This window comes from Arachis hypogaea, chromosome 16, assembly GCF_003086295.3.
Source record: "Arachis hypogaea cultivar Tifrunner chromosome 16, arahy.Tifrunner.gnm2.J5K5, whole genome shotgun sequence".
Lineage (NCBI taxonomy): Eukaryota > Viridiplantae > Streptophyta > Magnoliopsida > Fabales > Fabaceae > Arachis > Arachis hypogaea.
Window position 1 is genome coordinate 131,023,788 of NC_092051.1, and position 9,462 is coordinate 131,033,249.

At 38.7% G+C, this 9,462-nt stretch overlaps 1 non-coding gene across 1 annotated transcript; it reads right to left on the minus strand.

Moving 5' to 3' along the window:
• Positions 1 to 8,097: 8,097 nt before the first annotated feature.
• LOC112761041 (small nucleolar RNA R71) lies at positions 8,098 to 8,205 on the minus strand. The gene has a single exon (XR_003181448.1). It is a non-coding gene; the product is annotated as a small nucleolar RNA R71 (small nucleolar RNA).
• Positions 8,206 to 9,462: the final 1,257 nt, after the last annotated feature.

The window sequence follows — 9,462 nt, forward strand, 5'->3', positions numbered from 1 at the left end:
CAGAAGGAACACAGTCAAATGCTGACCTATATGTTTAAAGAACAAGAGGAGCAGGGGCATGACTTAAGGGAATTGAAGCGCCAAAAGTCTTCTCTTGTAGGACCAAGCACCCCAAGGATCAGAGGAACCCCCGTTCCCCCAGAATAAAGGTTGTTAATTTCCAATTTCTGCCTTAACTCTGTGACAGTGTCCTTATAGAAGTTTACCTTAGGAGTCATATATAGTAATTAGTATCTATTTTGATTTTATCTCCAATTAAGCTATAGTTTATTTTTCTCATCATCAGCAAACATGAATAAAGTAGTAGATCTTTTGAATAAGAGGCAATAAAATTTTGAGTTTTAATAAAGAAATTCTAATTAGTTAAATGTGGTGGCAATGCTTTCTGTCTTCTGAATGAATGCTTGAACAGTGCATATGTCTTTTGAATTTGTTGTTTAAGACTGTTAAATATGTTGGCTCTTGAAAGAATGATGAACATGAGACATGTTATTGATAATCTAAAAAAAAAAAAAATGATTCTTGAAGCAAGAAAAAGCAGCAAAGAACAAAGCTTGCAAAAAAAAAAATAAAGAAAAAAAAGAGAAAGAAGCAGAAAAGAAAGCAAAAAAAAGGCAAGAGCAAAAAGCCAATAGCCCTTAAAACCAAAAGGCAAGGGTAATAAAAGGATCCAAGGCTTTGAGCATCAGTGGATAGGAGGGCCTAAGGGAATAAAATCCTGGCCTAAGTGGCTAAACCAAGCTGTCCCTAACCATGTGCTTGTGGCGTGAAGGTGTCAAGTGAAAACTTGAGACTGAGCGGTTAAAGTCAAGGTCCAAAGCAAAAAGAAGAGTGTGCTTAAGAACTCTGGACACCTCTAATTGGGGACTTTAGCAAAGCTGAGTCACAATCTAAAAAGGTTCACCCAATTATGTGTCTGTGGCATTTATGTATCCAGTGGTAATACTGGAAAACAAAGTGCTTAGGGCCACGGCCAAGACTCATAAAGTAGCTGTGTTCAAGAATCAACATACTGAACTAGGAGAATCAATAGCACTATCTGAATTCTGAGTTCCTATAGATGCCAATCACTCTGAGCTTCAATGGATAAAGTGAGATGCCAAAACTGTTCGGAAGCAAAAAGCTACTAGCCCGCTCATCTAATTAGGATCTGAGCTTCCAAAAAAAAAAACTCTGAGATATTATTGCTTCTCATCCTATTAGTCTTCTATTTTATTTGTCTAGTTGCTTGAGGACAAGCAACAGTTTAAGTTTGGTGTTGTGATGAGCGGATATTTTATACGCTTTTTGGGGTTAATTTCATATAGTTTTTAGTATGTTTTAGTTAGTTTTTAGTTTATTTCCATTAGTTTTTAGGAAAAATTCATATTTCTGGACTTTACTATGAGTTGTGTGTTTTTCTGTAATTTCAGGTATTTTTCTGGCTGAAATTGAAGGAGCTGAGCAAAAATCTGATTCAGGCTGAAAAAGGACTGCTGATGCTGTTGGATTCTGACCTCCCTGCACTCAAATGGATTTTCTGGAGCTACATAACTCAAATGGCATGCTTCTAATTGCGTTGGAAGGTAGACATCCAGGGCTTTCCAGCAATATATAATAGTCTATACTTTGCACAAGGATAGACGACGTAAACTGGCGTTCAACACCAGTTCTCTGCCCAATTCTGGCGTCCAGCGCCAGAAAAGGATCAAAAGCTGGAGTTGAACGCCCAAACTGGCACAAAAACTGGCGTTCAACTCCACAAATGGCCTCTGCACGTGGATTGCTTAATTCTCAGCCCAGCACACACCAAGTGGGCCCCATAAGTGGGCCTCTGCATCATCCATCATAGTTTACTCATTTGTTGCAAACCTAGGCTACTAGTTTAGTATTTAAACAACTTTTAGAGACTTATTTTGGATCTCATGACATTTTAGATCTAAACTTTGTATTCTCTGACGGCATGAGTCTCTAAACCCTATTGTTGGGGGTGAGGAGCTCTGCTGTGTCTCGATGAATTAATGCAAGTATTTCTATTTTCCATTCAAACACGCTCGTTCCTATCTAAGATGTTCATTCGCGCTTAACTGTGATGGAGGTGATGATCTGTGACACTCATCACCTTCCTCAAATCATGAACGTGTGCCTGACAACCACCTCCGTTCTATATACGATTGAATGAGTATCTCTTAGATTCCTTAATCAGAATCTCCGTGGTATAAGCTAGAACTGATGGCGGCATTCATGAGAATCCGGAAAGTCTAAACCTTGTCTGTGGTATTCCGAGTAGGATTCAAGGATTGAATGACTGTGACGAGCTTCAAACTCCTGAAGGCTGGGCGTTAGTGACAGACGCAAAAGGATAGTAAATCCTATTCCAACCGGATCGAGAACCAACCGGTGATTAGCCGTGCTGTGACAGAGCGCGTGAGCGTAGTTTTCACTGAAAGGATGGAAGGTAGCCATTGACAACGGTGATCCACCAACACACAGCTTGCCATAGGAGGACGTGCGTGCGTGAACAAGAAGACAGAGGAAAGCAGAGATTCAGAAGACAAAGCATCTCCAAAACTCCAACATATTCTCCATTACTGCATAACAAGTAACCTTTAATCCATGCTCTATTGTTTATTTGCAATTCAACTGATAAACATAATTGACTTCTTGACTAAGATTTACAAGATAACCATAGATTGCTTCAAACCAATAATCTCCGTGGGATTCGACCCTTACTTACGTGAGGTATTACTTGGACGACCCAGTGCACTTGCTGGTCAGTGGTACGAGTTGTGAAAAATGTGATTCACAATTCGTGCACCAACTACTCTAAGCGACCCTTCCTCGACCTCTACTGGGATTATTGCCCCCACTCCGTATGCTAATCGGAATGGTGATTCGTTTGTGGTGGAATGTGGCGTGGTTCGATATGCCCATAGGACCTGTGGAAGTTCTTCAGCCTAAGATCCCTTCGCATCTTGCAGTCTCCGTTTCAACCCAGCCAATATGACTTTGTTGGCAGCTTCAGCTTGTCCATTGGCTTGAGGATGTTCGACGGAGGTGAACTGGTGCTTTATGTTCAAGTCGGCTACTAATTTCCTGAAGCCTGCATCTGTGAATTGAGTGCCATTGTCTGTGGTGATGGAGTATGGAACCCTGAACCTTGTGACAATGTTCCTATATAGGAATTTCCGGCTTCTTTGAGCAGTGGCGTTGGCTAGGGGCTCTGCTTCAATCCACTTTGTGAAATAGTCTACTCCGACTATGAGGAATTTGACTTGTCTTGATCCCTGGGGAAAGGGTCCGAGAAGATAGAGTCCCCATTTTGCAAATGGCCAAGGCGAAGTTACGCTGATGAGTTCTTCTGGCGGGGCGATGTGAAAGTTGGCATGTTTCTGGCATGGGGGACATGTCTTTACAAATTCTGTAGCTTCCTTTTGTAGAGTTGGCCAATAAAATCCCGCCCGAAGTACCTTTTTGGTGAGAGCTTGTGCCCCGAGATGATTGCCACAAATACCGCTATACTTCCTCTAAAACTTCCTTTGTGTTAGAGGTCGGCACACATTTTAACAATGGTATTGAAATCCCTCTTTTGTATAGGGTGTTATTTATGATGGTGTAGTACTGAGCCTTCCGTTTTAACCTCTTTGCTTCCTTCTCATTTGTGGGAGTGTTTCTTTTTTGAGGTAATTAATTATGGGGGTCATCCATCCTTGATCCTAACTTGTTATAGCTAGGACTTTTTCTGCTTCCGAGATTGACAGGTTCTGTAGCATTTCCTGAATGAGGCTTCTATTGTTGCCCCCTGGTTTGGTGCTGGCTAGCTTTGAAAGTGCATCAGCTCGGGCATTTTGTTCGCGGGGTGATGAGCGGATAATTTATACGCTTTTTGGCATTATTTTTAGTAGGATCTAGTTACTTTTAGGGATGTTTTCATTAGTTTTTATGTTAAATTCACATTTCTGGACTTTACTATGAGTTTGTGTGTTTTTCTGTGATTTCAGGTAATTTCTGGCTAAAATTGAGGGACTTGAGCAGAAATCAGATTCAGAGGTTGAAGAAGGACTACTGATGCTGTTGGATTCTGACCTCCCTGCACTCAAAGTGGATTTTCTGGAGCTACAGAACTCTAAATGGCGCCCTTCCAATTGCGTTGGAAAGTAGACATCCAGGGCTTTCCAGCAATATATAATAGTCCATACTTTGGCCAAGAATAGATGACGTAAACTGGCGTTCAACGCCAGCTTTCTACCCAAATCTGGCATCCAGCGCCAGAAAAGGATCCAAAACCAGAGTTGAACACCAGAAATGGATCAAAACCTGGCGTTCAACTCCACAAATGACCTCTGCACGTGCAACACTCAAGCTCAGCCCAAACACACACCAAGTGGGCCCAGGAAGTGGATTTATGCATCAATTACTTACTCATGTAAACCCTAGTAGCTAGTTTATTATAAATAGGACCTCTTACTATTGTATTAGACATCTTTGGTCTCAGTTTTAATCCATTGTTCATCTTAGGAGACTATTGATCACGTTTTAGGGGGCTGGCCATCTCGGCCATGCCTGGACCTTTCACTTATGTATTTTCAACGGTAGATTTTCTACACTCCATAGATTAAGGTGTGGAGCTCTGCTGTCCCTCAAAGATTAATGCAAAGTACTACTGTTTTCTATTCAATTCATCTTATTTCGCTTCTAAGATATCCATTCGCACCCAAGAACGTGATGAAGGTGATGATTATGTGTGACGCTCATCACCATTCTCCCCTATGAACACGTGCCTGACAAACACTTCCGTTCTACATGAAATAAGCTAGAATGAATATCTCTTAGATCTCCTAACCAGAATCTTCGTGGCGTAAGCTAGAATGATGGCGGCATTCAAGAGAATCCGGAAAGTCTAAACCTTGTCTGTGGTATTCCGAGTAAGATTCAATGAATGAATGACCGTGACGAGCTCCAAACTCGCGATTGCAGGGCGTTAGTGACAGACGCAAAAGGATAGTAAATCCTATTCCAGCATGATTGAGAACCGACAGATGAATAGCCGTGCCGTGACAGGGTGCGTGAGCATATTATTCACTGAGAGGATAAGATGAAGGCATTGACAAGGGTGATGCCTCCAGACGATTAGCCGTGTCGTGACAGGGCATTGGATCATTTTCCCGAGAGATGACCGAAAGTAGCCATTGACAGTGGTGATGTATCACATAAAGCCAGCCATGGAAAGGAGTAAGACTGATTGGATGAAGATAGCAGGAAAGCAGAGGTTCAGAGGAACGAAAAGCATCTCCATTCGCTTATCTGAAATTCCTACCAATGATTTACATAAGTACCTCTATCCCTATTCTATTATTTATTATTCGAAAACTCCATAATTATTTTATATCCGCCTGATTGAGATTTACAAGGTGACCATAGCTTGCTTCATACCAACAATCTCCGTGGGATTCGACCCTTACTCACGTAAGGTATTACTTGGACGACCCAGTGCACTTGCTGGTTAGTTGTATCGAAGTTGTGAACCATGGTATTGGCACCATGTTCTTGGCGCCATTACCAGGGAAAGAAAGAGCCATGAATTTTACATAATTAAAGTGTAATCATGATTACGCGTACCAAGTTGCTCACGGTGCCAGGGATTGTTTGAGCCTGGACATCACAATTTCGTGCACCAAGTTTTTGGCGCCATTGCCGGGGATAGTTCGAGTTTGGACAACTGACGGTTCATCTTGTTGCTCAGATTAGGTAATTTTCTTTTTGTTTTCTTTTCAAAAATTTTTCAAAAATATTTCAAAATTTTCTCCTTTGTTTTCGAAAAAAAAAATAATATAAAAATGTTTTCAAAAAAATTTTTATTCAAAATTTTTAAGAATGAATTCTAGTGTTTCATGAAGCATGTTGAAGCCTGGCTGGCTGTGAAGCCATGTCTAATTCCTTTGGGAATGAGTATGTCAGGCGTGTCATGTCTGAATTACATGCTGAAGCTTGGCTGGCCATTGGCCATGTCTAGTGTTTTGGACCGGAGCTTTCATTGAAAGCTTGGCTGGCTCATGAGCCATGTCTAATTCCTGGACTGAAGCTTTAGACTAAGAATGCAAGATTCCTGGAATTCATGTTAAAAATTTTGGAATCCTTATTTTTTTTATTTTTCAAATAATTTTCGAAAAAAATCCAAAAAATTAGAAAATCATAAAAATCAAAAATATTTTTCTGTTTCTTGTTTGAGTCTTGAGTCATATCATAAGTTTGGTGTCAATTGCATATGCATCTTGCATTTTTCGAAAATTTCATGCATTCATGGTGTTCTTCATGATCTTCAAGTTGTTCTTGGTAAGTCTTCTTGTTTGATCTTGATGATTTTTTGTTTTCTGTCTTTTATTGTTTTTCATATGCATTCTTGAATTCTTAGTGTCTAAGCATTAAAGAATTCTAAGTTTGGTGTCTTGCATGTTTTTCTTGCATTAAAATTTCTCAAAAATATTTTCTTGGTGTTCATCTTGATCTTCATAGTGTTCTTGGTGTTCATCTTGACATTCATAGCATTCTTGCATGCATCACATATTTTGATCTAAAATTCTCATGCATTGCATAATTTTCTTGTTTTTTCTTTCTCATCATAAAAATAAAAAAAAATAAAAAAAATATCTTTCCCTTTTTTTCTCTCATCAAATTCGAAAATTTGATTGACTTTTTCAAAAATTTTTAAAATCAAATTGTTTCTTATGAGTCAAATCAAATTTTCAATTTGAAAATCTTATTTTTTTCAAAATCTTTTTCAAAAATCAAATCTTTTTCAAAATTCTTAGTTATTTTCGAAAATTCCAAAAATATTTTTCAAAAGTTTTTTTCTTATTTTTATATTAAATTTTCGAAAATAACAATAACAATTAATGTTTTGATTCAAAAATTTCAAGTTTGTTACTTACTTGTTAAGAAAGATTCAAACTTTAAGTTCTAGAATCATATCTTGTGATTTCTTGTGAATCAAGTCATTAATTGAGATTTTAAAAATCAAATCTTTTTCAAAAACTAATTTCTATCATATCTTTTCAAAAATATCTTCTTATCTTTTTCAAAAATTTGATTTCAAAATATCTTCTCTAACTTCCTAACTTCTTATCTTTTCAAAATTGGTTTTCAAAATTTGTTTCAACCAACTAACTAACTTTTTGTTTGTTTCTTAACTTTTTCAAAACCACCTAACTAACTCTCTCTCTCTCATTTTCGAAAATATCTTCCCCCTTTTTCAAAATTTCTTTTTAATTTATTAATTATTTTAATTTTTAATTTTTAAACCTTAATTTTTGAAAATTACTAACATTTTCCAAAAACCATTTTCGAAAATCACTAACTCTTTTTCAAAAATATTTTTCGAAAATTATCCCTCCCCCATCTTATTCTATTTATTCATTCATATCCTAACATCTCATCTCACATCTCTGCCATCCTCACAGTTGTGTTTCTTCCATTATATTACATTCTTTGTCTCCCCCTCTTCTTCTACTCACACAGGGATCCCTATACTGTGGTATAAAGGATCCATATTATTATTATTATTTTTTCTGTGCCCTCTTCTTTGTCATATGAGCAGGAGCAAGGACAAGAATATTCTTGTTGAAGCAGATCCAGAACCTGAAAGGACTCTGAAGAGAAAATTAAGAGAAGCTAAATTACAACAATCCAGAGATAACCTTTCAGAAATTTTCGAACAGGAAGAGGAGATGGCAGCCAAAAATAATAATAATGTAAGGAAGATGCTTGGTGACTTTACTGCACCTAATTCCAATTTACATGGAAGAAGCATCTCCATTCCTGCCATTGGAGCAAACAACTTTGAGCTGAAACCTCAATTAGTTTCTGATGCAGCAGAACTGCAAGTTTCATGGACTTCCATCTGAAGATCCTTTTCAGTTCTTAACTGAATTCTTGCAGATATGTGATACTGTTAAGACTAATGGAGTAGATCCTGAAGTCTACAGGCTCATGCTTTTCCCTTTTGCTGTAAGAGACAGAGCTAGATTATGGTTGGATTCTCAACCCAAAGATAGCCTGAACTCTTGGGATAAGCTGGTCACGGCTTTCTTAGCCAAGTACTTTCCTCCTCAAAAGCTGAGCAAGCTTAGAGCTGATGTTCAAACCTTCAGACAGAAAGAAGGTGAATCCCTCTATGAAGCTTGGGAAAGATACAAACAGTTGACCAAAAAGTGTCCTTCTGACATGCTTTCAGAATGGACCATCCTGGATATATTTTATGATGGTTTATCTGAGCTATCAAAAATGTCACTGGACACTTCTGCAGGTGGATCCATTCACCTAAAAAAAACGCCTGCAGAAGCTCAAGAACTCATTGACATGGTTGATAATAACCAGTTCATGTACACTTCTGAAAGGAATCCTGTGAGTAATGGGATGCCTATGAAGAAGGGAGTTCTTGAAGTTGATACTCTGAATGCCATATTGGCTCAGAATAAAATATTGACTCAGCAAGTCAATATGATTTCTTAGAGTCTGAATGGAATGCAAGCTGCATCCAACAGTACTCAAGAGGCTTCTTATGAAGAAGAAGCTTATGATCCTGAGAACCCTGCAATAGCAGAGGTGAATTACTTAGGTGAACCTTATGGAAACACCTATAACTCATCATGGAGAAATCATCCAAATTTCTCATGGAAGGATCAAAAGCCTCAACAAGGCTTTAATAATGGTGGAAGGAACAGGTTTAACAATAATAAACCTTTTCCATCATCCACTCAGCAACAGACAGAGAACTCTGAACAAAATACTTCTAATTTAGCAAACTTAGTCTCTGATCTATCCAAGGCCACTGTAAGTTTCATGAATGAAACAAGGTCTTCCATTAGAAATTTGGAAGCACAAGTGGGCCAGCTGAGTAAGAGGATCACTGAAATCCCTCCTAGTACTCTCCCAAGCAATACAGAAGAGAACCCAAAAGGAGAGTGCAAGGCCATTGACATAAGCACCATGGCCGAACCTACAAGGGGAGAGGAGGACGTGAATCCCAGTGAGGAAGACCTCCTGGGACGTCCAGTGATCAATAAGGAGCTTCCCTCTGAGGAACCAAAGGACTCTGAGGCTCATCTAGAGACCATAGAGATTCCATTGAACCTCCTTATTCCCTTCATGAGCTCTGATGAGTATTCCTCTTCTGAAAAGAATGAGGATGTTACTAAAGAGCAAACTGCCAAGTTTCTTGGTGCAATCATGAAGCTGAATGCCAAATTATTTGGCATTGATACTTGGGAAGTTGAGCCTCCCTTGTTCATCAATGAACTAAGTGATCTGGATCAACTGACATTGCCTCAGAAGAGACAGGATCCTGGAAAGTTCATAATACCTTGTACTATAGGCACCATGATCTTTAAAGCTCTGTGTGACCTTGGTTCAGGGATAAACCTAATGCCCCTCTCTGTAATAGAGAAACTGGGAATCTATGGGGTGCAAGCTGTTAAAATCTCATTA